The following is a 25402-nucleotide window of genomic DNA, read 5'->3' on the forward strand; positions in this document are numbered from 1 at the left end:
AAGTCACGTAGGTAGAAATACAATAAAACATATCACGACATCATGGGACCTCCAGATGTAGCTGCTCACCCCGAGCTCTCATTACTCTGATAATGCGTTGTCTTTGAACTGTGCGCTTTTTGGCGTCATCTGGTCGAACACCATATGAGACTAGGCTCTAAAGAAAGCTGTCTCTGGTGTGGACCAATCAGTTTCAAGGACAATGCATACATTATCAGAGTATTGTTTTTGTTTGTATTTGACTGCAAGTATTGTGGTTAATGTAAACATGATTCCTTGCAAAAGGTGTCAGTTTTGTTGCCAGAAAAAAGGGGAAAAACCCTATTAGTATATCACGACATTTTGAACACAACACAAGCGCCCGTCTTCAGGTGAAGATCGCGATATCGCAGCTCTCGCGATTTTCACCTGAAGACGGGCGCTTGTGTTGCGTTCGAAACGTCGTGATTTATTTTATTTCTACCCACGTGACTTTACCGAAAGAACCAAAGAGCATGGATTCCTGCAGTCACGAAAGCTTCAAATCACTATTAGTACACTATATTAATTGTGGCAGATATATTTCACAACGTGTGAACAGATTTATAATCTTGCAATGTTCCTGGTCAAAAGAATGCAAGTGCTACATTCTGTAGCGACAAATTATGCCAGGTGTCAAGAAAGTTATACATTTCTGGCCACACACGCACGCACCTACCGCATTGTAAGACGCACCCGCAACTTTTCCTTCAACACACACGGGGGGGGGGGACGTTTTGTGTGATAATCTGAAGAATGCGGTAAGTGTCATTCTGGTGAACAGAGTGGGACAACGTCGGACGTCCAAAAGAAACGGCTCCTCATTCGAGACCCAAACAGCGCAGCTCCTGGCTTTGACATTCCTCTTCCCCGTCAATGACGCTGGTGGAAACATCAACCGCACCAGAACATCAACAGGCCACTTGCGCACATCTCCTCCATTCATGGGAAATGAACCATACGACTCAGCAGAGTGATTGTGGCCAGGCAACACAAACCATGGACCGTGTGGTAAATCGCATGTATTCTGCGCTCCTTCAATGCAGGGGGGGGGGGGGCAGCAACTCAAAACGAAGTTTCTCTCCCGAAGCGATTTCGTGGCTAGCAGACCTTAACATTGGCATTTGGCTCGTATACATATTGCCATGCGCAAGAATATGATTCTTAAATTTGTGTCCAATTCCTGCACGGCTTAGAGTTTCATGAAAATTTCCTGCACTACTTTCATGAACTATTGCGATAAGTATGGTTATGAGCAGATTTTATTTTTATTTCATGTGGGATAAATTAAACACGTGTTCCGTGGAACTACCAGATATATTTCGAAATTATATTTTCTAAATTAAATTTCACATGTATTCCACTTCAAATATATTTCATATTTACCATCATTGGTATTAGATTTCACAAATATTCGAGGTCAGTTTTCACGTTTATTTAAAATTCAATATAAATCCCACGTATTTGACATTCAATATATCTCACGTTCAAGTCAGCCCGATGCCATACCCAGCAGTAGCTTCCATATTTCACATCCAAAAGTCATCAATATATCGGGAGGGTGATTCACGAACCCACTTTGTGCACTTTGCAAGTGGCACACAATCATTTGGAATGGATTTATATCCGCGGCATGACTTTGACGCTCACGAATATTATCTTGTGGAATATTCTAAATGCGACGTGACTCACGTGGTATATGGTGTCCATCGCAATGAGCTGCACACCACGCTCCCAAAGTGTGTTGCTCGTCATCAGCCACCGGCTTCACAACATTACTCACCATGCTCTTCACACTGCCAAGGCCTTCAGTCGAAACCTCTTTCTCCTCTGCTCCTCCCAGTGACGATTATCCGAACCGGGCCTCCCCTAGGGTCGACGCAGCCTCAAATGAGTACCTGGTGCGATAGTGGAAATAATCGCCACTCGTCCGTGGCGCTGTCCATCCACCTCCTCGCGAAGAGCACTTGCCCTAACAGTCTGCTATGGTTACACGGGGGGAAGGGATCTTTGTCTTTGCCTGCTGCTGCTGCTCCCTCCCTCCAGCCCCAGCAAACCACGATTACAATCGTCGAGCCTTCGGCTCAAGATATTCCACGTCTCCTCTCCCTGTGACGTGTATCGTCCCACGTAGTCTGTGGCCGTGTCGGAAGAGGGGCTGGGCGGATAGAGGCGGTGGAATTTAAAAATTAAAAAACCTCTGGATTTTGCAAGTCCAACGTGTTGACCATTCCATCACGACAGCCCCTTCCGTTTTATATATATATGAAGTAATATACATATGAAGTTGTTATACATATACACACACCCCCGTTCCCCAGCCTCCATGATGTGTCATTTTACAGAGGGACTACTGCTGCTGTGTAGTGGCGTTAACGTGCTGTGGTCTGGGACTGTTATCTGGTTGTTTCGGCTGCCTTGCTTGCACAAGCTTGATAGATCCGACTTATATCGTGAATATTTGTTGTCTCTATATTTAGTCACTTGCTTCCCATTTCGATTTAAAGCTTTCGTGACTGCAGGGATTCATCTTCTTGGTTCTTTCGGTAAAGTCACGTAGAAGGGAAGTAATAAAATAATAAAAATAAAACATAATAAAATAAAATTTTATTTTATTATGTTTTTATTTTATTATATTATTTTATTATGTTTTATTTTTATTATTTTATTACTTCCCTTCTACGTGACTTTACCCATTTTTCCTCCTATTTTGCACTCCCCTCGTGTTGTTCTCGTTGTTGTCACTTGCTGACCCGCCCCAACTGGACATCTGTAAATCAAGAGCTTCATAGCTCATCGGATTCCTCCTCTGGCAGTCTCAGTAAAGATTCAGGTTTTTAGTTCATCTGTTGGGCGTCATCTCCTCGTGCGTGGCATTTTCTCCCGGGATTCCTCCAGCACGAAGACAAACACTCACAAAGACAAAGATCCCCCGTATAGCTTTAAGAGACTGTTGGGGCAGGTACTGTTAGCGAGCACTTATGAAGGCCGGCACGGCACAGGTGGGGGTAGGTGGCCAGCACCACGCCCGACCGCCTTTGTCTCCCCAGTGGCGATGTTTACGCATCGCACCAGGTACTCATTTGAGGCTGAGTCGACATAGGGGAGGCCCAGGACAGATTCAGATAATCGTTACTGGTGTCGGCCGTAAGAGGGAATCGAACTCGGGATGCAGCGTGCTAACCGCTACACTTTCCGCTAACACTCAGGCACACACACAAGTTCATCATTGACAATACATCACATCCCCAGTGCGTCAGAACCTCTCTTGAAAAGAGAGGCTTGAAACTCGCTGAGGATTTCTGGACAAATAAAGGACATTTGTATTCTTATTCTCGATCAGTGTTTCTCAAACTTTTTTGGCCCGGCGAGCATTCAACCAATGCAAACATTTCCATGGAACACCCAGCCCCCCTCTCCCCTTCCACCCCCTTCCAACCCTGGTGATAAAGTTCCGTTCACTTATCTCTCACTAAATACCAGCAATACAACGTGATTCACATTACTGGAACTTAACTTAATGGGGCAGGAGGTGGGGGCGGAATTTAGATCTTAGCGTTAGGGTAATTTAACCAGGCTTGCTTACCTAACTTCGCTTTTTCGTGATCAAATATCATTGGCAAAATATGAATAAACGTCCGTAACAAAAGCTATGAGCGTCGTCAGGATTGTCCGGATCGGCCCGCGCGTTTGCATCACAGCCACCGCGAAGCACCTGTCGGGGCGAGCACTCACCGGTCGGTCTGGGGACCGCACTCTGACAGCAGCTGACCGAGACGCTTTGCCTGAAAGCACTGCAGGGACTGTCCGTAGCCAGCCGAGGTATATTTCCCAACTATAAAAAACACTGAACTATTTTACTTTGCCAGGTCAGTAGCCCACTGAGCTATAAAGCTTGTTTTCAGAAGCGGCCTGGCTATCACAAACGATAGCCCAACGAAGTGGCTTATCACGTAAACAAAATGTACAGCAGCCAAATACTCTAAACGCGTGCTGATTCTAAATGTGGAGGGGAAAAAACGGAGGACCCCGAGAAAAACCCACGCGACCACGGGAGAGAGACGTGCAAACTCCGCATATACAGGCATTCAGTCGGGATCGAACCCACGACCATTTTGTATACCGAGCGAGGTAGTTAACATCTGGCCACCCCGGCGCTCAGCTGTTTCAATGACAATGGTCCCATGTCCATGGGTTGCACGCCACAATCTGCCCCTCATATCTGCAACTTCCTTTGAAAACAGTGAAGGCAAATATTGTCCGCATCACTCCTCGTACGTCTATTGTCACTGACATTGTTAGAAGAAGTATGATGGAGTGTACATCCTGTTGTGGCGATCAAGACAAAAGGGCTTGACGCAGGTCCAGAGAGAGGCGGTGTGGGGTGGGGGTGGAAATCTGGGGACGATGCCTCCAGGGTCTAAAGGCACAGCCATTGCTCTCACAATCCCATATGGACACTAATCTCTAATAAAAAAAAAAGCTGATAAACGCTTGCTCGCTCAGATGCATGGCCAAATCAGGCTCAGAGTGCTTTCGAATTTGACTTAAAGCTTTCGTGACTGCAGGAATTCATTTTCTTGGGTCTTTTCGGTAAAGTCACGTAGATCGATTCAAATAAAATAACAAAACAACAAAAAACTATGACGTTTTGATCGCAAAACAAGCAATTGTCATCAGGGGAAAAAAATAAACAGTAGGAAAGCTCTTCTTGGTTCTTTCGGTAAAGTCGCGTAAAAGGGAAATAATAAAATAATATATATATATATATAATAAAATAATTATCACGACGTTTCGGCCACAACGCAAGCAGCCTCATTCAGACGCTGTCTTTCCGACAGACCTGTTCTTCACCTGAGGACGGCTGCTTGCGTTGTGGCCGAAACGTCGTGAGAATTATTTTATTATGTTTTATTTTTATTATTTTATTATTTCCCTTCTACGTGACTTTACCGAAAGAACCAAGAAGATGAATCCCTGCAGTCACTAAAGCTTTAAGTAGGAAAGCTGCTGAGGCAGGCTGTTTTTTAAAGGTTTTAAATGGGTGTGGCACCAAGGGTCATAAACGAAGTGAGAGGGGCTTGTGATGTTAAAGTGAGACATTTGCATGTCAATGTAAGATCGGAGAGCTACCTCCTTTACGAGGGTATGGAGGTGGCCATTGCATCGTGTGAACACGAGGCAGATCTGAAACACGGTAGGACCAATACCTCAGCCGTGGCTGATCATTGTTTTAATGCGGTGGGCTCACACGAAATTGATTTCTCTGCAAACCCACTGGCTATCAACAAAGATTCGTTAATGAAGCCATCGAGATATATAGACACGGACACAATTTCAACCGAGAAGATGGGTACACACTGAGCAATCATTGGAAGGACGTGATTAACCAGTTTAAGTCATAACTGGCTGTTATGTTTCCATCCTACCTTCCGATGTTAGCAGTTATTTTCGACTCTCTGGTTTTACATTAACACGTTTAATGCCTCACACTAACACAGCCACTGTCGCTCGTGTCTTCGATGGCAGTGGCAGTCTTACATTGACATGAAAATCTCTCACTTTAACATCACTAGCCCCGCCCACTTCGTTTATGACCCTTGGGCTACACCCATTTCAAACCTTTAAAAACAGCCTGCTTCAGCAAATTTCCCACTCTTTTTAAATTCTTTATATTAAGTTCGCGTGCTTGCGTGCTTGCTTGCTTAGGACCGTGCAAATCTTTCGGTCGTTTTTTAACCCACTTCCCGTGATCCAATCGAGCTGATATTTTCCACACAGACTCGTTGTGCCAGACAATTATTGTTCGTGAAAAAAAATTCCCAAAATGTTACACTTTTTAGGCAAAAAAAAATTATTTTACATATATTCAAATAGAACGCATTCATGGCTTTGGCTGAACGTCAGAGTGTAAGAGCCCAGAGCGTAACCCCTCCACAGGCCGTGGCGGAGTAGCGCAGTTGGTAGCGCCCTCGCTTCCCATGCCAAAGGTCGCGGGATCGATCCCCGCGTCCTCCACAGGCGAATATATTTTTAAATCCTTTATATTAAGTTCGCTGCCACGGCATATAAAGGATTTATAGTGAAAAACTTTGTTTTTACGGGTTATACTTATTTTTCTCCTGGTGACGATTGATTGTGTTGCGATCGAAACGTCGTAGTTTTTTGTTAATTTGTTATTTTCCTTGAACCTATCTACGTGACTTTACCGAAAGACCCAATAATATGCTTTTAAATTGTGCATGAGATTGGAAAAATTACTGCCGTTGTTATTTCGGTTAAGTAATCCCAACTGCTCAGCACGATGTCAGATTTCAGCAGCTATATTGTTTACAAGTTGAATAATAGTTCCATGTTAATGAATAATTCACAGTCCATTCTCAATACACTGCTGGATGAAGGCCTCCCAAAGCTATATGCGTGATATGACCTTGCTCTGCCATGCTGGTCAGAGTTGGTGTTGGTGACAGGTCAGGTAGGGGGGTGCATATAGGAATGGCTCATACATAACTCCACGCCAGGAATTCAACTCAGGCAGCTGGGTTCGTAGCACCGTGAACATATCAATGAACACCGCAGCTCCTTCTAGATTTGAAGCTTTCGTGACTGCAAGTATTCAAATTCTTAGGTTTTTTCGGTAAAGTCACGTAGATAAAAAATTTAAATTAATAAAAGTAAAATAAAAATAAAATAAAAATCACGACGTTTCGGAGGCAACACAAGCTTCCGTCTTCAGGTGGAACCGTCACAGCACGATAGCTGTATTACTTGATAGAGCAAGCCTGCTGTGACGGTTCCACCTGAAGACGGAAGCTTGTGTTGCCTCCGAAACGTCGTGATTTTTATTTTATTTTTAATTAACTTTTATTAATTTTAATTTAAATTTTTCACCGCAGCTCCCCTGTCACCTAATTACATTTTAAAAAATGCGTAAAAAAATCCACAAATCATTCTAGGAGAAATAAAAATGTGTTTCTTTCATTGCGATGCATTTATATGAGCGATCGTTGGTGTGTTAACGTAATTGTGAGAACACATTTAAAAACGCGCTGTCCATTTGCGAGATATACAATTAAACGCGTGTACAGATAGGTATAATAGCGCGGTTAAAAAAGCATTCATATATTTTTTTTGTTTTAAAAAGACACCGGAGCGGAGGTGACATCTTTGAGCTCGGCTTGGGTCCCATGGCGGTGTGAAGAGGACTTGAAACAACAGTGGCATCTCGGGAAGTTGAGTTGCTTATCACTGTCTGCACGCTTCAGTTGAAATGTCACTCCTTGTGTGTGCAACGCTGATAGCTTCCGACAGAATTCTGCGCGAGTATAGCCGAAACATTTCCTTCTTTTTTATTTTATTATTCCCTTCTTTGTCTCAAAATGCCCTTAGAGAAAAGTAAGTTTGTGCAACTTTGGATTAAATGTTATTTTTAGAGCCCGACTCAAGCCTGCCTGACATAATGCAGTAGATTGTTGTGATGCTACCGTGCTCAGTAAGCACTGTTGACAAATTAAAAAACAAACACTCGACAGAATGACACGGGGGAGTGCACAGCCGTTGCATGCGTATGAGTCCCAAATGGCACTCACCTGACCCTGGCAAGATTGTCACCACTCACTCACCAGTCCAATCAACTCACCAGTCGATACGATTTATAAATCCATAATAGAGGGTTTTTTTTGGTTAGATTACGTAAATATATAAATGTGTCGTTAAACCCGCCACCACCCGACACAGCCAACTAGTTAGGGTTGTCACGATAATTTTTTTTTTTACCCTTTTATCTGGCAACAAAACTGACACCTTTTTCACAAGGAGTCATGTTTGCATTGACCACAATACCTGCAGTCGGAATGCAAACAAAAAAACATAACTCTGATAATGTATGCATTGTCCTTGAAATTGATTGGTCCACACCCGAGACAGCTTTCCTTAGAGCCTAGTCTCACATGGTGTTAGACCAGACGACGAATGCATTGTCTTTGAGTTGTGCGCCTTTTGGCGTCATCTGGTCCAACACCATGTGAGACTAGGCTCTAGGAAAAGCTGTCTCGGGTGTGGACCAATCAATTTCAAGGACAGTGGATACATTATCAGAGTTATGTTTTTTTTTGCATTCCGACTGCAGGTATTGTGGTCAATGCAAACATGACTCCTTGTAAAAAATATGTCAGTTTTGTTGCCAGATAAAAGGGTAAAAAAACAATTATCATGTTTTGCTACTGGCAAATGAGGTTCCAATGGTGTAAAGGGTTGTCACGTAAACAGCACGTGCCAATTCGTCACTAGTACAGTACGCCTCAATTATAGATGATATTGATATTGGTCGCGAAATCCGACGTGTTGAACGATTTCTAAACGTGACCTTCAGATGATTTGGCTACTGCTAGGAATGTCCACGCGATGGTGAGCTGTCGTTTGTGGCCAGGTCGCTCCTGAAGATGGGAAGAGCACGAGGGGAGGGGACGAGTTTCAAGGTGGACGTCGTGGCGTTGATGTTGTGTCTAAATAAAGAGGCTCCTGGAGTAGGCAGTCGTCGGTGTCATTGCAATCGTGAAGCAGTCCGTTTTAAATTTCGATTTAAAGCTTTCATGAATGCAGGGATTCATATTCTTGGTTCTTTCGGTAAAGTCACGTAAATAATTGTGGCCGAAACGTCGTGAGAATTTTAATTATGCTTTATTTTTATTATTTTATTATTTCCCTTCTACGTAACTTTACCGAAAGAACCACGGCAGCTGAAGAAATTTAATCTGCCAAAGACAATGATGGTGTGCTTCTATACAGCTATCATTCAGTCCATCCTCACCTCCTCCATCACCGTCTGGTACGCTGCTGCAACTGCCAAGGACAAGAGCAGACTGCAGCGTATCATCCGCACTGCTGAGAAGGTGATTGGCTGTAATCTACCAACCCTTGAGGACCTGCACACTTTGAGGACCCTGAAGCGAGCGAGGAAGATTGCGGACGATTCCTCGCACCCTGGATACTCTCTGTTCCAGCTACTCCCCTCCGGCAGAAGGCTGCGGTCCATCATGACCAAAACCTCACGTCACAAAAACAGTTTTTTTCCCATCTGCTGTTGGCCTCCTCAACAAGGCCAAGGGCTTAAAATGACTTTTACACTTAAAATGACTGTTACACTTACTATAACATTTTATCTACATAATTACACCGTTCCATACTTACAACGTGTAATCTTATTTGTATTTTTGTATTTTAAGATTGTTTAATACGGCTAATTAACACTTTACATTCGCATTTTATAAGGTCTACTTATTCATAATTTTAAAGATTTTAGCCCTTTGGTATTACTTATACTTTGTAACGTTAGTATAGTTAGAGTGTATACCTTTTATATAAGTTAAGATTCCTACTTGTTCAATGTATGCACCGTCACGCCATAGTGAATTCCTTGTTTGTGCAAACTTACATGGCGATTAAAACCGTTTCTGATTCTGATTCTGATTAATAAAGAATATACAGTCCGTTTTACACTAATTTGGCATATCGCCCGATGAAGCCGGTTGTTGTAATCGCCAGCGGAAATGTCGTACTCGAGTTGTAAACGTCGTGGGTTTTTACTCTCCCAACACTCCGCCGTGCGCCGAAGTAGGGACGAATTGCCACGTTTTGTTTTACGTGACAAACCATTACTAATTGGCTGTGTCCGCTGGTGGTGGGTTAACTGCACATTTATATTTACACGATCTCACCAAAAAAACAACCTCATTATTTGAAAGCAGTCCGGCTGATTAATGATCCAGCACTCACACACTTTTGGCCAGTAATCTCCTTATCACTCTTCCACTACGACTATAGTCACTTAACATTAACGTCACTCATTGCTTCCTGTTCTCATGTTGACGACTTGGTCTACCAAACTCTCTGTTTCCTCTCATTCATGCTGTGTCAAACCGCCACAATGCAGCTCACAGCAGCACACTCATTCATTAATTCATTCACTCACCCGCCCACTCTCTCACCACATTGCAGGTAACAGCACTCCTCTTTCTGCATCTTCCATCTCACTGCTCCACTTCAAAGCCCTCTATATCCATCGCCTCCTTCCCAAATTCGTATAACCCTTCCCAAATTCGTATAACCCTTGCCCAATTTAAGAAGTGCGTTAACATTGTGTCTGTTAGAAGTTTAATTGTGTTGTATGTTGCTGGCAGCTTGGCATTATGGGATTATTGGCCTGTGCTCAGCAGCTGTGATCAAAAGAAGAAATCCACCCCGACAGAAGCCTTCTTAAGACAACCAGTCTAAAAACCCTGAACCTTAGACAATCTTAAACCCCTGAACCTCAACCAGTCTTAAACCCCTGAACCTCAGACAGTCTTAGACCCCTGAAACACAGACCAGTCTTAAACAGCTGACCCCAGAACCGCATTGGCCGGCCAACCCCCCCATCCCCACAAAGAAAATCCCTCCCCCCCCTCCCCCCGCGTGCTCTGATGAATCCGGTGTGCGGGTGGCCACAGATCCCCCTATGAACTACCGCCTGAAACGTCCGAATGTTGTAATGTAAGATTCAAGGGAGGATGTGATTTTTTTAATGTTCATGTAAAAAAAAAATAATAAGAGGAAAATAATTGAAAAGGTATAGAAAAAAAAAACTTTTCCAAAGGTTCAGCAGAGATGAGGATCGAGAAGAAGCTGCATGAGGACCTCGATGCTGCTGCTGCTGCATGGAACAGAGTCTGTTCTCACAGGGGACGGCGGGGAGAGGGGAGCGATTCAGAGCGGATGTGGCCACACAGAGGTCACGTGTTTGACGGGAGGCTTGAGCTGATTTCGATATTGTGGGTATGATATAAGAGCATTGGGTTTGTGATGAATAAAACAACGTAAGATTTTCTGTAAATAAAGCTGCCTCCAGCAATAGGCCCTTCCGACAGCAGTAGGATGAGGAAGCAATTGCAGGGCTGCACTTTAACCTATCACATTTTTTATATATACGTTTTTGAGTGCAGCTGATGAGAAGTCAAAGCCAATAATTTCCTGCCCAAGTGAGGATCGTTGTGGTGTTCATCTTCTGTTCACAGTCCTGAGCCAATAGTGGAAAAATCCACTTTCTTATGGCCGTCTATCCACAGGGCAAAGACTGGTTGGCTTCCCCACCAAATTCGACGCCAGAACGCCTGACGGGCCGAGCCAACTCAACCCCCAACCGGAATTTGAATTCGCAAACCGTTCTGCTCGCTCGCCGGGTGCCGTGCGAATGCGGGCCGTGAACGGCAATTATATAAACAAATAAACACTCCTCCCCGAATTTAAATAAACCGTTCAAAAACCAAACATACAATTATTTGTGTTGTTTTTTGTTCTTGTCGCGAGAAACGCTTTATTACGAGTGGCAGTTAGCACAGGGGGGGGGGGGGGCATTAGTCAATGCAGATTATCTCTTTTGATGCCTCCAACTTACCGCTAAAAACTGTCGCCCCATGTGTTGAGCTGAAGGCATTTCTGTGCAAGTGTCCCATTGCATTGCACGTAGTTTGTGTAAACAGTGCCCGTTATTTATTGGCATTGTGCTTGGCTAAGTCGGGAGATGCTTGAATTAACTGTAAACGAATATTTGGCATTGACATAAGGAGGAGGGAGTAAGTTTATGTTATTTAATATAAAAAATAGATATACATATAGTGTGCATATAAGCCTCTATCAAACCACTGCTGAATGCAGGCCTCTCATGGGGGTTTCTGTGACCATACTTCGCCTTGCTGGTGAGTGTAGGTTGGTAAAGAGGGGGGCCAAGGACCAACTCAGATGACAACCGCTACTCATGTGAGTCTCGGCAGGGAATTGAACTCAGGTCGCCTGGTTCGTAGGACAGTGCAGCTAGTCATTGCGCCAATAATCATGTTCATCATCGTTATCAGTCATGGTCAATGCACTGCTAGATGTAGCCCCCGCTGCCCCCCCCCAAGCTGCCAGGTGGTGGTGGTGAGTGGTGATACATTTCATCGCCACGGGAGTGAGTGGTGTGGGGTGAACATCCAGTTTGTTCGCATTATTATGCAGAACCTCAACTGCTGTGCACATTGTGTGGGATAATCAATCATCGCCACACAGCGTGATGGCTTATTGAATTGGTGGTAAATGCATTTTGATTTCTCGAATAATTGGCATAGCTTGTCATAGCAATCCATCGACGAAGCTTATTATTCAATCAGTGGCGAAATGTTATTCAAAGGGAGCAAGGGGTAATTATGGTAGCAAAACACTTCCTCTATTTGTTTTGGCAAATAAAAAAAAACACCTGAAGACGGAAGCTTGTGTTGCCTCCGAAACGTCGTGATTTTTATTTTATTTTACTTTTTTATGTTTTTAACCTACGTGACTTTACCGAAAAAACCTAAGGATATGAATCATTGCAGTCACGAAAGCTTCAAATCTAGAATATCCGCAAAAACTTCCCCCTCACGTTGATTAGCCTCATCAGCTGCGGTGATACTTGTGTGCAAAAAGTAAACTTGTCAAACTGTAACCGTGATGACACGTTGAAATAATCGTCAAATAAATGTTAAAATGCGAGATGCCAATAGTCACGTGTCACCTTGCCGAGAAGAGCCAAACGAAGAAGGTTGCAAAGTTGGGCCGAAGATGAATGAGGAGCGATAACAAAATTCGCAATTTCACCGAACAGATGGGAGATGACTTGGTGGATGGACACAACTGACAACACAGCAGTGTGGGTAAAGTCTGTTCTCCCATAACGCGTCGTTTTCATAACACATTTTTTTAAATATAAGGGGTCGTCCATAAATGACGTCACGCACCTAGGGGTGGGGGGGGGGGTCAGACATTTGTGACGATGTGTGACGAGGGGAGGGGGGGGGTGAGAAATGTGACGTCACATCAAAATGCGCAACTTTGAATACATATAGACAACACGTTCCACTTAATTAAATAGACTGTTGATAAATGTTTTCTCCTACAACATCAGAGTGCAGCGCCACATTAAACACGCACTACAATGACAATAGTTTAAAGCGATTTGAAGCATGTTTTATTTTTTGCGGGGGGGGGAGGGGCAGAGTTTTGTGACGTCATATTTGAGGGGGGGGATCTGACTTTTTGTGACGCCGTGTGACGAAGGGGGGGGGGGGGTCAAAAATCGTCCAAAATCGCGTGACGTCATTTATGGACGGCCCCTAACGCGGATGCGAATTGGATATAACACGGCCGAGTGGACGGAACTGCGTCATGCGAGTAGGTACAATCGGCGTAGAGTGTCACGCAAGGCAGTGGGATGCTGCTGGATGCTTCTCGAAGCCACCCACACGCCTCGGTCTTTGTTCCAGCCCTGTGTTACGCATCTCACGCGTTATCGCGGACTGTGCTCTACCCAATGTTATACATTATTTGTTATAACGTGGGTTTTCCTTCGCGCGGCGTTCTGCAGGAACGCAACTGCAGCGTTATAGGAGACGAGACTGTACCGAGGGCAGTTGTTTCAGTTTTCATTTGTTAGGTATAGCCCTGTGAGCCATTCGGCTCTTGAATCGGGTGCAACCGCAACAAACAAAAAACATGAACAAGAAAACATCTTAAAGTGACTATGCGCAAACAGAAAAATCCAGGAAAAAACTGCTAAGTCTTCCAGAAAAAAAGCACCGTCCACCAACGCTGTGCAAAAATCCCAGTGGGATGCAAGTCAAACAACAACAACAACAACCACAAGACAACTTAGATTAAAGCCATCATTCTAACTCCAAAAAAACATGGCCAAACAAACATGGCCAAACCAAAAAACTTTTCGAAATCACCGAAATAAAGCCATAAGCAATGTAACAGTGTTGGAGGCGGACTGACATCACAACAATGACATGGGGATTTGGATGAGAGTGGGTTGAAGCGCTTTTTAGAAAAGCTGAACTTCTTAATGAAAATCCAACCGAACAATGCGCCGTCAGAGGAAAGCTTTCCCAATCAGGGCACATTCAATGCTGTAGCGTGGATCCGAAACACAAGACACCGATGGATGATGAAAAATAAAAATGATGCCAACCGCGAGTGGGCAAAAACACACGGAGAGGTGCAATGCTTGCCAGTCAGTGCACTGAGAGACAGATAAATGAACACGCGTGTTAGAGAACATGTAATATTGAACGGTATGAAAAGCAAGTGGTCTTGGACAGGACGTGTTGCTGGTGCCCTTGTGCTGGCTTGTCGTGTAACGGTGCTACAGAAAGAGTTGTCATCATTGTTTTTCATTATACTGGTAGGAACCTCCTGGTTACACCAGCCCACACGGGATTATTGTGTCCGTCCGTCCGTCGTGCATCCAAAAATTGGAGGGGTGGGGCTGGGTGGGGAGGGGCTGGGTGGGGAAAAGAGGCTGGGGAGGGGCTGGGTAGGGAGGGTGGGGCTGGGTGGGGGGTGGGAGGGGTGGGGCTGGGTGGGGAGGGGCTGGTCACCCCGTGGTGCCCATATATAACTCAACATTTAACCTACTCACGCCGGCTTCTGCCCGCCCTCACAGTCGGCCATATTTGCGGAATACACCACGCCGCCGTTGACCCTGGCCATTGACCGATCAACCCAACGTTCCTACCAGCTCCCTCCGCAGGAATGTGTTTAGGGATGACGGCCGATGGACGAGGATGACAATTGAGTGGCAGCCGATAGGAGAAGTTCCCAAGATCAGCACGGCATCCGAGGAGATGGAGCGACCGAGTCAGCTCGCTTGTCCCGGATGCGAGGTGGATTGTTGCATGACGGGACTGCGAGGGATGGCGACGGACTGGGGAGGCCGACATTAGCAGTGGATAGATCATGGCTGTTGATTATTTATTATTAAAGTAAGTTGTCAAAGGATGATACACAGCACTGTATATAAATGACTCAATATAATGTCACTTGTAGTCTTCAGAAAGGTATTCAGAATTTATTTTAACTATGGGATTGTGAGAGCTATTGAATTGCACACACACACACATAAATAGTTACATGCACGCATCTTATACAACTCAACGTTCAGTGTTTAATCATATACCTACTGGCTGAATATATGGGTAGCAAAAATGAGTCAAAGGGTTGATATGTTCTACAGTTTTACTGCAACTAAAGAACGCATCATTATTCGAGATGCGATCAAATTTTCTACAATGCAGAAATGTGTGCGTATTCAAATCTATACGGAATGTAAAATGAAAAGTATTAAATGTATCATTGCCGTGCCTTGTTGCATGCCAGGGGCCGTTGCGTTGAATGATAGCACGTGTCCCCTTTGTAGAAACATCCCTTGCGGGCATATTCTAAATTCCTCTTTTTCATTTCCCACCCAGCTGCTACATCTTCCCTGCATTGTGCTCATCATGTGTGCTGTAACGTGTGATGTTACACCCAGACGTGTCCATTAGCTAACTGTGTGGAAATGATCAAACATGCGCTGTGCTCGTCACCGTGACTCGAGTGTTGCACCTAGAGGCGAGCAGTCTAAATTGAATCCATTGACCCCGTTCCATGTTGAAGGATGTCATTTGCCGTAACTTGTGAAAATGATGTCAACCTCGAATAAGCAAGGAGGCAGTGATCATCTCCTGCTTGGAGCCCTGTAACAGTGGTGGAAATTCCACCTTCCTATGGCAAAGGGCGAGTGTATCGATTGGACAACCGGTGTTGAAGTCGTGGAATTGGAACATTGGTCTGGGAACAGACGCACAGTTAGAAAATCAATGCTGCTAAGAATGTCACAGTGAGGAAATTCGCGTGCATTTCATTCGCTTCGTGATCCTTCCAACTGCACGCTCTGCTCTCTATACCAAACTGCATTGGTAGAGATGTTGAACAAAAAATATAATATTTTAACTGTTTTATTTTGCCAGGTCAGGCCCGCTGAGATTATTTAGCTATTTTTCAGAAGCGACCTGGCTATTAGAAATCATAGCTCGACGAAGTCGTTAACCACGTGGACATTTATACCAGCCAGATACTCTCAACGCGTGTTTCTAAATGGGTAGGGGGAAAAAACGGAGCACCCGTCACCACGGGGAGAACACGCAAACTCCAAATATACAGCAGCAGGCGTCAGGGTCGGGATCAAAGCCACGACCTCCTGTATACCAGGCGAAGTAGTTAACATCTCGCCACCGTGGCACCGCACATACATGCAACATGACGACAAACGCTCACCACATTTGTCAATAGTGCTGTCTTGTAACAGCAACATATACAAGAGGCTGACGTTTTAGGATATGACCCTTATTCAGGATTATGCTTTGGGCAATGGTTATTGCCTGAACTGTCAGTCTATCATAGGTTTTTGTTTCTTCTAGAAGGCAGAATGTGGTGAGGAATATTTTAGTTTAATGTGCTCCTCTCAGTACATCACAACATTTAACGCCGTCCAGTTTGACCGCATCACAAAACTTCCCAGCGCAACAAACAGGGTGACCGTACGGTCCACGCTACGCAAATTTCACTTTTTTGCGCATTTTTTTATTTTGGAAAGCATCGACCTCATCAACCGACTCACATCTGCGATGAGCAGCATCGCATTATTCCAACAAATTAGACCGAACAAAATAAACAAACCCGTAACAAACGAAATGCCAGCTCGACACCTCGCTGTGTGCGCAGATTTAAATCCTCGCGTTCCACATTCGACGCAGTTTTCTTCCCCCCCCCTCCTCCTCCTCCCCCCACCAACCTTGGCAATGTCACATTTGCCACGTGTGTTTATTTCACATTCATCAACACGAACGAGAGCGGCGGTCGAAAAGTGAAACACCGCGACGCGATCGTTCGAGGGTGGGCACAGCGAGCACGGCGCAAAGTTTGGAGTTCTCCCCTCCCCCATCTCCGTTGCTTGCTTTTTTTGTGAATTATCGGCTGCAAGGCGCATGGCTCGTCAATCAACGTGACCGCTTTCCCTCTGTTCTTAAACGCAGGGAGAAGGATAACGAGACGATCGAGATAGATCTCGCGAGCATCTTTATTGGAGAAGAAGCAGAATCGTACCCGTGGCAACTGGGCCGCGTGCTTCCGTGAGGCCGGCGATAAAGAAGAGAGGAGAGAGCACGAACGCGCGATGCATATTTAATGACCGGGGATTCATTGTGTAACTTATTTATCACGTTTTATTTTACAGCGACCTTTATACTGTAAGGCGTAAATACACTGGCGCATGGGGAATATCAACGGGCACCCACCCGCACACACGCACGAATGCGCGCAAAGATCCCCCCCCACCACCCCATAGCACGATCGACGGTGTGGGGTAAGCATTGCTAGCGATCACCAATTAAAACCAAAATGCCACGTGACGAAGGTGATGTGGCCAGCGCCACGTCTTGCTCCCAGTGTCTCCCGCAACCCTTTACGCAACGCATCAGGCCAGTTGCTCATCATAGGCTGACTCGACCGCCGGCGAGCCCAGAGACAGGCTCAGCCGCCCATATAATCCCCGTGCGTTAATCCACGGGTCGGGAACCGAACTCACGTCGCCGAGTTTGTGGTGCGGCACGCCAACCGTTGCACCACCGCTCGCCACATCGGAACACCACAAGAGATTCCACCGTGGAACCGTTCGGACCTTTGGGGTCACCGCTTTGAGGGGCGGGTGGTGTGCCCGACTCCATGGCTGGTCACCTTTGGTTTCTGCGGTGTTGAAATGCACACAAATACACAAACCCCCCACCGTGCAAGCCCTAACAGCCTATCGGGGAAAGTGCTGTTAGCGTTCATCTATGAAGGCCAGCAACACGCCCAGGCTGCCTTTGTCTTCCCCCAGTGCTGGCGTTTACACATTGCCCCAGGTACTCACTTGAGGCTGAGTTGATCTAAGGGAGGCACAGGACCCGTTCGGATATAATCGGCACTAGTGTTGGTCACGAGCGGGAATCGAACTTGTGTCGCCGGGTTGGTAGCGCAGTGCGCTAACCAGCAGTAGTCTAACCACACACACACAACAGAACAAGTTGGTCATTATTCTTCTTGCTTATGTCCAAATGAAGTCGAAAAGCATTTTAAATATTCAGGTGAAGGCTATTTAACCAGGTTGATGGCGTTGTCGGTAGGGCAGCGTGTTTCAGATTTTCCTTCCGCGGAAAGATCTCACGGGGCATTGATTAACGATGCCGATCCATCGTTGGAAACGTGTAGCCCGCAGTCACAGTTGAGGGCTGACGTCTATTTTCCATTTCGTGGATGAGATGGGCGCACCTGCCACTGATTAATTGTCGACCAATGTGTGTGGTCACTTACGGACGAGAGAAGACCGCGACACTAGTGTCCGATAAAACTTGCCACTGACGATACTCCTCGGCTGGGGAATCAAACTCGGGTCACCGAGTTTGTAGCGCAGTAGTCCGACCACTGCACGATAATAGCAAATGCACAAAATGTCAAAGATCCTCCACGTAGCCGACGCGAACTGCTGGGGCTGTAAGGGGCCGTCCATAAATGACGTCACGCGATTTTTGGACGATTTTTGACCACCCCCTCCTTCGTCACACGGCGTCACAAAAAGTCAGAGCCCCCCTCAAATATGACGTCATAAAGCTCTTCCCGGCCACCCCCCAAAAAATAAACATGCTTTAAATCGCTTTAAAATATTGTCATTGTAGTGCGTAATTAATGTGGCGCTGCACACTGATGTTGTAGGAGAAAACATTTATTAAAAAGTCTATTTAATTAAGTAAAACGTGTTGTCTATATTTATTTAAAGTTGCGCATTTTGATGTGACGTCACATTTCTCAACCCCCCCCCCTCGTCACACATCGTCACAAATGTCTGACCCCCCCACCCCCCTAGATGCGTGACGTCATTTATGGACGGCCCCTAAGCAAGCGGGTTGTGTGGTCAGAACCACGCCCGGCCGCCTTTGTCTCTCCACTGCTGCTGCTGTTTACACACTGAACTCGGTACTCATTTAAATATTTCTCATGAAGTCCACACAGACTATTGGGGTAATTGCTGTTAGCGAGCTCTTGTTAAAGCGTGGGTGGTGTCGGTAGCACCATACACCTTTACCTCCCAAGTGCTGACGTTTACACGCTGAACCAGCCACTCACGTAAGGCTCAGTCGACCTAAGGGAGGCCCAGTACCGGCTCTGATATCAATCGTCACTGATGTTGCCGGATTCATAGTGCAGTGTACAAACCAGTCTGTCAATGGTTCTCCACCTACTTTCCAAAGATCACCCGTATAGCCTCAACTGACTTTTGGGACAAGTGCTGTGAGCGCGCACCCGCACACACACACACACAACAACGATAGCCGCCATTCACCACTAAATGGAGGTAACAACAGCGCTTGTGCCAGGCTATATGCACTTAGAGATCACGTGAAGTGTTGAAGGCTCACTGGCAGGAGGTCACGGGACATACCCATGTGTTTAACGTGCTATCTTTTAGACGCCCTGTGCTCCGATCATAGTTGTGAGCATCGCTCCTCTGCCCTTTGTTGTTGGAGGGCGACTGCCTCCAACTGTCCAGTAGCGTCCTTCACGAAGACTCCTCCACAGAGGCCGATCTTGACACCGCTGGTACCAGTCGTCAGAAAGTTCAATCAGCTCTACATCCTTCTATACCACATCGGCCCATCTTTTCTCGAGCTCATGTCGCATCTGTTTAGCCTCTTCTACCCAGCCAAGTAGAAGTTGCTTGGGCATGGAGTGGCTGGGACTGCGGGCTACATGTCCCAACCGATGCAGGCAGAATAGCTCACTGATAAGACTGTGTCCAAGTCTCCTCAAACAATCCAGTCTGGTTAGACCCAGGATGGGTTGTAGGCAGGCAAGCAAGAATGGGGCATCAATCATCCTCCCAATGTATCTGTAGCAGATGGAAATGGTTCTGGTATAACCATGGAAAGCTTATTCAACTATGTGTGCATAAAGTAAGTTAAATAGCGTAGGGGTCAAATGACATCTCATGTGGCTCTAACTCCTGGAAACGATACATTACCTGGAACCTGCCCATCAACATGAAGGTCCTTAATGATCACGAGTAGAGGGTCGGGGACCCCAAAACCACAAAGAATAACTCAAAGCTATGGCCTATTGATGGTATCTTACACAAAGCGGTAGCGGCCCCTTTACCAGATAACAGCCTAGGGTGGTGGACCACCGAACTAACTACACCAACACTACTGGGAGTTAGCTACAATGGACCGGACCACGTGTTGGAAGCTCTTCTGGATGTAAAACGTAGATCTTCAGATGACGGTAGCAATAACCAACCCCGCTCCCTGCGGGGACCCGGCTTATATGCTCCTGGGTCGGGGCTGGCTCCGCCCATTGCCCCGCCCACCTTCGATAGAGGGCTCTGGCTCTCTCTCTCGACTCTTCTTGAGACAACTTTCCCCGGACACGTGACCACCGCTTAGCCCCCACCTGGGGGCCCCCTGTAGACTTTACCAGTCACGTGGCATTGGAGTCAACCAGAGTGCCATGGCCCAGGGTAAAACTGTCCCTGGGCTAACACTCTCCCACTCCCTCCGGTGGGAGCCTGCGCTGCACGCCGCGTGTGGTGTCACTGAGCGCTATCCCAGCACTCACCAAGCCCCCACTAGGGCTGGTACTACACCCACCTACGGGGTGTCCGCGATGACGGTGTCTCGCACACAGTGCCTCGCGAGGGCCGGCACCACACAGTGACGTCGGCGATGTCACTACACATATATAAACGCAAGCGCGCAAATTATTCTCGTAATTTTGTGAACACATCTCAGAACCGGAGCAGCTGAGAGTGAGGCGTCGTCACAGGAAAGCTGTGGTTATTTATTTGAGGGGCTAATCCCACAGGCAGCTGTTCCAGGACAAACTGATCTTCTAACGGCTACCAGAGCAGAATTCACTGGAATAATGTCACCCCAGGCCATGTTTAGATCCAGGTCATGCATGGGCAGCCAGGGCGAATTCGCCGAGCGTCCTGCGCACAGGGGGTGCCGCGGTTGTGATATGTTAACTCCCTCGCCTGGTATACAGGAGGTTGTGGGTTCGACCCGGACCATAGCGCCTTTCTGTTTGGAGTTTGCATGTTCTCCCTATAGTCGCGTTGATTTTTCTCCGGGTCCTCCAGTTGTTCCCTCCGCATTGAAAATCAACACGCGTTCAGAGTATTTGGCTGCTTTAATTGTCCACGCGATGAGAAGCCACTTCGTTGAGCTATCATTAGTGATAGCCAGGTCGCTTCTGAAAAAGAGTTATGTAGCTCTATATCTGCTTAAACAAAACAATAGAAAAGTCTGTAATTATTTCTGGAGATCTCACTGAGCGATGGTATAAAAACAAACGAAAAACTGCCCACGAACAAATTCGCCATAACGATATCATCAGGTTTCGATTTAAAGCTTTCGTGACTGCAGGGATTCATCTTCTTGGTTCTTTCGGTAAAGTCACGTAGTAATGGAAACAATAAAAATAATAAAATGAAACATAATAAAATAATTCTCACGACGTTTCGGCCACAACGCAAGCAGCCGTCATCAGGTGAAGACCAGGTCTGTCGGGGAGACAGCGTCTGAATGACAAGCCATTCAGACGCTGTCTCCCCGACAGACCTGGTCTTTTTATCATGTTTTATTTTACTATTTTCATTGTTTACATTCTACGTGACTTTACCGAAAGAACCAAGAAGATGATATCATCAGGATATTGTCGGTTCTCGCAAAGCGCGTGGCGGTGATGCGTCCCGGCGTGAACGCGTTCTCCCGCTCGTAGCCGAGGTTCACAGGTTCGACTCTATCAGGCCGCCCTGGTTATCTTGCCACAGGTGAAGCAACCGGTGGAAAAAATGCTCCATATGCCTGCCGGTGGATGTTACAGATCCCCTGACATCACACAGGAGCACTGTTGTGCCTGCGTAACGGTCGACGTGTGACTGCAAATGATTCAATTTGGATTACGCGCAGCACCAATCATAGTCCACCCCTCCACAATGCATCATCCTGCAAAAGAGCCCCGAGACTCGATGAGGCTTTCCTGGGTAAAGAAGGAGAAACGAGTTATGCGGCTGTATATTTTACTCAACGTACGCGGTTCATCGCAACTTTACGACCTTCCTTCGCGACGCTTCTATAAATGTACATGCTGTCATAAAATGATCACGTCATCACGACCGACTAATTCAGCGGCTAACCGCTATATGATCGTTCTAACCGTAATTACTACTGGTAACTTCACTATTATTTCATGTTACTTTTCAAGAGGGCTTTTCTAACACCGTACGATGAATGCTTCGCCGTATTGCGCCAAATCTAACCGTTACCCCCCACTCCCCTCCTAATAGCAATACTAAGGGCATCGTAAATCACGATGTCCTGGCAGCATTAAGTTCGGCTGTTAATTTATTACCATCGCTGCTCTTGCATTTCGCACCACTCCCCAAACAAGCGTTCCCACCACGGGTCCAACGACTGTGCACTGTACGTACAGCACACGGTGAACTTCTTTCGCACCGTACCTAGATTATCATCGTAGGTGCGGACCATCGAGTGGTCAGCACGAAGCTCCACTGGTCCCCGCACGCAATGCGCGTGCCAACCTCGCGCCGTAACCGAACCGAGGGGCGGCCAGCCTTCTGCCTGCACACAGCGGACAGTGAAAAGGAATCGCCCACAATGCGACTTGGGCGCTTCGGAATAATCAGGGGGAACAACATCGTGGACTCATGCCCACTGGGAGCCGAAACGTCTCTGTGTGTGCGTCTATGGGGTTGTGTACGAATCTATGGGTCTCTTCTGCGAGTCTATGGGTCTCAGTCTATCGTGCCTATGCAAGTCTCTCTATGCGAGTCTATGGATCTCAATGTGAGTTAATGCGTTTCTTTGTGCATCTCTGTGCGAGTCTATGGTTCTCTGAGGTTATGCTTCTCTGTTGAGTCAATACATCTCTGTGTGAGTCTATGGTTCCTTGTTTGAGGCTATGCTTCTACATGGTAGTCTATGCATTTCTTTGTAAGTGTCTGGGTCTCTTTGTGAGTCTATCGTTCTCTGAGTCGCTGGGTCTTTGTGTGAGTCTCTGGGTCTCTGTGTGAGTCTCTGGCTCTCTGTGTGAGTCTCTGGGGCTCTGTGTGAGTCTCTTGGTCTCTGTGTGAGTCTCTGGGTCTCTGTGTGAGTCTCTGGGTCTCTGTGTGAGTCTCTGGGTCTCTGTGTGAGTCTCTGGGTCTCTGTGTGAGTCTCTGGCTCTCTGTGTGAGTCTCTGGGTCTCTGTGTGAGTCTCTGGCTCTCTGTGTGAGTCTCTGGGTCTCTGGGTGAGTCTCTTGGTCTCTGTGTGAGTCTCTGGGTCTCTGTGTGAGTCTTTGGGTCTCTGTGTGAGTCTCTGGGTCTCTGTGTGAGTCTCTGGGTCTCTGTGTGAGTCTCTTGGTCTCTGTGTGAGTCTCTGGGTCTCTGTGTGAGTCTCTGGGTCTCTGTGTGTGAACCCGCGTTCACTGCGTGTGTTCTCTGAGGGTATGAGTGGCCCATACTCATTGCGTTCGGAGCCAGCAGCTGGATTCACAACCTCGACAATGGATGCATAGCTACTACTCAATTCACATCCATTTGAAAAAATAATGTATGTCGCACCAAAGAAATATATTTCTTAGGCAGTGGGATAGATGTTGTGTTCTTCCAACAGGCTGCACAGACTCTTTTAAGGAGCAAAACTAATCACACCTCTTTAGCCTTGAGGCCATTTAAATGACCGTGCCAACATGATTCATGTTGCTATCTCTCCGTGCTGCGGGTTCATGCAAGAGCTGTCCGCCAGGCTGTAGACAGCAGGGAAACGCGCTGCAGGATGCAAATGCTGCCCGCTGTTCCGTTGTTTGGCCTACTCTTCCAGGCTGGCCACCTGTCTCTTGGAATAGTTTGGGAAGCACCGACACTTTACCCCGCCGCACGCAACGCCGGGGTCACCCATTGCTACCGCCAGTTCTGGCAGAGTGCATCGACTGGCTGCCGCGCCAGGAGATGGAGTTGAACTTGCGCGGGCAGGATCGTAAGTCCGGTGCCGCCGATCGTGAAGACGTGGCCGTGGCGGCGTCCACCCTCGAGGCGAAGGTTGCGAGATGAGGCGAGTGTAAAATTGTTTACCGTCGCGTGATGCGATCGGCCACGCGGATGAGGGAGCAGAGAAGTCGATAAGTAATTACATTTCACTCTCGTGGGAGAATTTGGCTTATACGCCCTTAATGCGTCTGCCTGGATTATGTTGGCTCAGCTCTGAAATGCAACAAAAGGCGCTGTGTTTCAATTGCAGAAATTGGGCCGTTCATTTGTTTATTTATTTAGCTACTTACTTAGGGAAGCGTCGTTATGTGCCGATGTCTCCACGCGTCATCGAAAGTGAGCGGGGGGGGGGGGCTCTTGTCTTCGGTGGCGGTGGAGGGGGGGGTCAAGTCACGAAATTCGCATCATCGGCGTAATTGCGTGAGGTTCGCGCCGACGTTTGTCGTTATCTCGATGTCGTCCGTTTCATCCTTAGCAGTTGCTGCTGCTGCTGCCGCTGTGTTCTCTCGCACGCGAGGCGATGTCTTCTGACACGGCCACCCGCGTGGCTCTCTCCTTGCAACCAAACGCACGATTTGCAGATTCCCTCCGTTGCTCCGTCACTTGGCTGTGATGAAAATTGAAGTGTCTTCGAAATGCGCAAAAACCCATGAGGGTGTTCTTTTTTTAGCGTGGGTTTTCCCCACAATAAAGGTTTGTGTGGGGGGGGAGAGGGGCATTAGATTGCGTAAATATAAATGTGTCGGTAACCCCACCACCACCCGACACGGCCAATCAGTGTGGTTTGTCACGTTTGCATGAACATCCCAATCTCTCCCTTTAACGCAGCTGCTGTGCGTGCGTGTGCCGATGGGACTCCTTTCTATTTCTGAGCCCGCCTACTTACCCTTGGGTGACACCCACCTCAAACCTGTATATAACCGCGTGTTGCAGCAGCCCTTTCTTGTTCAGCAGTTCTACTGCTGCATCTTTCCACCTGATGACGATTGCTTGTGTTGCGATCGAAACGTCGTGATTTATTGCTTATTTTTATACCTACGTGACTTTACCGAAAGAACCAAAGAGTATGTATACATATTTTTTTTTCTAAGCAGTGCATTTGTGCACAAATGATTAACAAACAATATATATTGTATTATCGTTGAATGTTCAATTGGTGAAAAAGTACACACGGTGCATTCTCTGCGAAATGTCAGGGACTCCTTTGAGAGACCGCGGTGAAATCTTCTCAGCCAATGGCCGTTTGTCCGCTGCGATGTCAATTGCAGAGAATTGGTCTAATTGTCGATTTAAAACTTTCGTGACTTCAGGGATTCATCTTCTTGGTTCTTTCGGTAAAGTCACGTAGAAGGGAAATAATAAAATGATAAAAATAAAACAAAATAAAATACAATTCTCACGACGTTTCGGCCACAACGCAAGCAGCCGTCCTC

At 46.6% G+C, this 25402-nt stretch overlaps 1 protein-coding gene across 2 annotated transcripts in view; it reads left to right on the forward strand.

The window, feature by feature from the left end:
- The window catches only part of LOC133356600 (uncharacterized), a 490957-nt gene that overhangs the window by 152970 nt on the left and 312585 nt on the right, over positions 1 to 25402 (forward strand). The window lies entirely within an intron of this gene.

This window comes from Lethenteron reissneri, chromosome 54 (genome assembly GCF_015708825.2).
Source record: "Lethenteron reissneri isolate LAM-NWPU_2019-01 chromosome 54, ASM1570882v1, whole genome shotgun sequence".
Taxonomy (NCBI): Eukaryota; Metazoa; Chordata; class Hyperoartia; order Petromyzontiformes; family Petromyzontidae; genus Lethenteron; species Lethenteron reissneri.